Genomic DNA, 4,873 nt, shown 5'->3' with positions numbered 1-4,873 from the left:
GAATACAATGTTGGTGTGGTTTATTAAAGTACGAGTGTGGAAACACGCAACTGTAATGTTTTAAATTTCGTTTGTTTAAATTCAGTTGCTAGAAATCTGAAGACTAAAGTAACTTCAATCTAGTGAGAATTATGAAATTCATTTTGTCTTTGCAAAGTTTGTAATCTAATGTTTGACAAGGAACTCATTTAGAAACTTGTTAGATTCTCACCGCCAACGGCCTTGCCACATTGGTGACACTGGTTCCCGTCAGATCACCGAAGTTAAGCACTGTCTGGCTTGGCTAGAACTGGCGTGTGTGATCTTCCGGTTGTGCCGAGATGTGTAGGTAAAGGAGGTGCTCTCTGCCCTTGTGAAGCCAATGGGGCATTTACTTCACTGAGAAGTAGCGGCTCCGGTCACGAAAACTGCCGATGGCTGAGAGAGCGGTGTGCTGACCATATGCTCCCCCATATCCGCATACAGTGGCGCCTATCGGCAGGGGATGACACGGCGGCCGATCGGTACCGTTTAGGACCTCCCACGTTGCTCGCCATGGACTCCGTAACGAGACGACAAGTTTGGCCCTCACAAATGAGTTTTGGATAATGGTTCCTACAAAAAGCAGTAATAATCTCAATAAAAGGGTGCTCGTCCAAACTGACCCTAATTAATTACTAAACCACTGGTCAAATACTTAACAAGAATTTTCAGACAAAATCATACCGCGAGTGACAGTACACCGTAACGTTCTTTAAAAAATAAAAGCTTTAAGATTACTTTGAATGAATGTCTGAACTGGAAACTAAACTCGAATTATCGTGTAGCGTGTTGATACATTCAGCCCCTTAGGCACTGAATCTTCTGGCCCTATTCAAAACTGATAACTTTGGTCCCTGTGCACATAACAAATAAATTAAATTGTCTTACCTCTAAAGCAGCAACGTTAGAACGCGGATATATACTTGTCTCTCACAATAAATAAATAAATAAATAAATATGCTAGCTACAGGCTCAGCGGTGTGCAGTGTTGGCGGTAATACAGTGAAATGCACATGAAATAGTTTTGGCTGATAAATGAAAACATTTATGGAAAATCCAATTTCTTTGAAAAAACCTATGACCTGGACCTGGAGGAGGTACTGATTTCGGTGGATTACTAACACTGAGTTTTCTTTAGCAGAATTATATAACAAGTTAAGTTTGTCTTTTAGAAATATCTGACAACTGAAATTACTTTACTCACAACTGATTCACAAACAATGAGATTTAAACAGCAAGTATTGTCTAACCTCACCAATCCCACATAAATGCAAATCATCAAATTACATATCGCATGTAAAAAAGTTTTAGAAGCATTACAAAACTCAAATATCTAATTACCCTTTTTATCAAATCAGTTTACGTACATTCTGGGTTTACTCAACAATTACAAATTATCAGCTAACTCATTTATACTAACGCCCTGGCAAAACAAAACTCATAATTACTTAACATTTTTACCTTGCTTGCGTGAAGACTTCTGCTTCCATTTTCAACAATACTGACATACCTATATTAATTTAACACTTGTTGGCTACACACAGCTCACTTAAAAAAAATTTAAAAATTAAAAAAAAAACTTACTCCATCGTCTTTCGTTCACAGACAGCTACCTGCCACTGTGCGCCAAGCGCTCTCTTACTTCAACACAACAATCTCAGACCAGAAGCAGTTTTTTTGGCTCTGCGGTCGAGCACAGTCTGCAATCCGCTTTATAAAGCCTGCCAGGGACATACATCGTTTATCAGGTTCGGCTGCCACCTACAAATGTGCCCCAGTAGACTCCTTTCAACACAGAGAAGACCAACCAACCTTTAAGAAATGTTTGTGGCTGATGAGAAATCTAAATGGTTGGTTCACTTGACAAAGAACGTGGAGAATAATTAAAAATGAAATAGTCTCCATTCTACAAATAACTGACGAAAACACGTTATCACTGTGCCCGCACAATGATTGCTTCGACTTTGCCATAAGGCACAGGTCGTCACTCGCAACTGTCATAACTAAGTGAATCATTAGTAAGTCCTGGAACTCCTAATCAGAAGTATCGAAAGCCTGGAATCTTAATCGAGACCAGGCGTTTATCGAACGATTGATAACACTCTCTCCGGTCACCTGTGCTGCAGATACTCACCATGATTTAAACTTCCTGCTGCCTCAGATGTAGCCCCGTCTCCAACCAGCCTCGGATGGCGCTGGAGAACAGCGTGCTCTCATAAAGGTATAGGACCCATCAGTGCTAGCAGAACTGTCCCACGTGACCTCCCAGACCTGTCAAACCAGAGTGCCCTCGCTGATCTCTCTGCGCACCCTTAAGTTGACATAGTCCTTCACCAGTGGCAAGGATCCGTTAAATACTGCTCAAAGAAAATATTCGAAACAAAATTTCCAAACAGCCTTTCTAGAAAAAGTTTTTTCAAGCAGCCAAAGGATCGTCTTTCCACAAAGACACAACCAAAACTTTAGCGCAAAATTCCTACTCTTCAAAGATTTTTTTAATATTTTGCATGGGGGCTTAATTAAAAGGAAAGGATAAATGCAATAATTTTAGTAGCTGTGTGTCCGGGTACGAAGTCTCGTAACCGGTTGGTTGGCTCTGAGAAGTATTAGCACGCAATCTGACAGCATAAAATAAAAATAAAGAATGAAAAGAAATTTCCATTGACACAACTGATTAATTAAGTGCCCTGCAACTATAAAAGCTACGAAACAACAAAGCACAAGTGTAACTGTTCTGTGTGTGGTAGTGTGACTCAACGTACATGTATCTGGCTCGGTTCTTCCTCAATACGACAAGATATTTTAAACACCATTTACAATGAACTAATTGAAAAACCAGAATTACAAGTCTAATACATGAACACGAGCCAGATGCTTTGTTGACTGAACCTGTGACCAAGAGGCATTGTCATTAAAGAAATCTGTAATACTTTTTTTTACCTCAATATATATTGACGAAAAATACACTGTGATCATTGCAACATCTTCCATCTATACATTACACCAACCGAACAGCATCTACTCTCTCGCCCAACAGAACAACAACTGCACTCGACGTCCTCTGAACTACTACTGCACTCGACATCCTCTGAACTACTACTGCCCTCGACATCCTCTGAATTACTACTGCTCTCGACATCCTCTGAACTACTACTGCACCAGTGGAGGCGGCGGAATAATAATCTTTGGCGCGATCTCTGGCGCTGTGACTCAGTGTCGCCACCTTTCAATTTTTCCCAACCAAGCCGCGGTTCTCCGTGTCTGCAATTCGTAGAGAGGAACTGCTATCTCCCACTGTTTGGTTACTTTTTTAGGGGCGGACAATAGAGCTGCTTCTCGCATTTTCTACAACACAAGGAGCTGGACACCCTGAATACACAAAGCGCCCGGATGACGGCTCCTCGTCTCCACAAGTGGAGAAAGATTCTAGAACGACCTCAGCTATTTCTCTTCAGTGAATCAATGAATGGTGTGATGATGATGATGATGTTTGGTTTGTGGGGCGCTCAACTGCGCAGTCATGAGTGCCCAGACAAAGTCACAATTTTAAACAGTCCAATTTCTTTCACAGTCCAATCTACCCGCTGTCACGATGATGATGATGATGATGATGATGATGAGAACAACACACATACCCAGTCGCCGGGTAGAGAACATCCCCAACCCGACCGGGAATCGAACCTGGCAACCAGAGATCCAGAGGCAGCAACATTGGTCACTAGACCATGAGCCTCGAGTAATGGTGTAGTAACAATACTCTTACAATTACAGCTAATAAAACGGTGTACTTACTACTGAAAGACAACCTTAAAAGAAACCTCAGCATCAGGTTAAATAACACAAAATCGCAACGCAAAAGAATAACAAGATATCTAAGTTTACACGTTGACGACAATCCAAAGTTCACTGGAAATACCAGCCGACAAAACAATGAAAACAATGCATAAATTAGGGACACTGAACACAAGAAAATATAGACTACCCATAAAGACAATGCGCACTATTCTATAGTATGCTTTGCAGCGAGCAATTATGAGCAGTGACTTAGGCTTGTAACATATAAAATTATTGTGAGACGTGGCTAGGTATGGGGGGTCTTCGGCACAACATCGGCAGAGGCACTATGCGGGATGAAGGGAGTGCGCACCATTGACACCACCATCCGTCAAAGAGCGGTAGCGTACTGGTTGAAGAAAGGCAGATGCGACAAAGTATATGAAATTATAGGAGAGGACAGAGAGGCGCCAGTAAACCGCTGGCGAAATGATACCTGGCAGAGAGAATGGGATTCGACAGAAAACGAGCTTCACGTCTACACCTTTTTTTTCCAAACATCAAGGAAACAATGAGGCTAAAACAGACAGATCCCGTACGTTGCGTGAACCATTTCCTCACGGACCATGGTCCATATCCAGAACACCACCATCGGTTTGGTTTCAGCCGAACACCCATGTTCACTTGCGGAGAACTAGGAACACATGAACGTGCACTTAATACTGTGACAGATTCACACACGTTCGACCCCAAATTGAGTATGTCAACATAGGGCCAATCCTACGACAGCCGGACGATTGGAGTATACTGAGTGACACAACCGATAATATGTGTCACGTACGTTACACGCATTATACAAACAAGAACGAACTTATACACAAATAATAGCAGACACACAAAGACGGGAACAGGTTACGTAGAGTGACACAAACACAGACAAAAACATAGAAACAAACTCAGATGCTCAAACAGATGCAAACATTGAGATTAATATATAGACCTGGTTGTAAGATAAGTCTAAATTAAGGAACGCAGAAAATGGATCAGCTGTTATTCCAATAGATGTAGAAACGTCTTG

The sequence above is a fragment of the Schistocerca cancellata genome, chromosome 2 (assembly GCF_023864275.1).
Source record: "Schistocerca cancellata isolate TAMUIC-IGC-003103 chromosome 2, iqSchCanc2.1, whole genome shotgun sequence".
In the NCBI taxonomy this organism is placed as follows: Eukaryota; Metazoa; Arthropoda; class Insecta; order Orthoptera; family Acrididae; genus Schistocerca; species Schistocerca cancellata.
Note: the sequence above shows the minus strand (reverse complement) of the source record.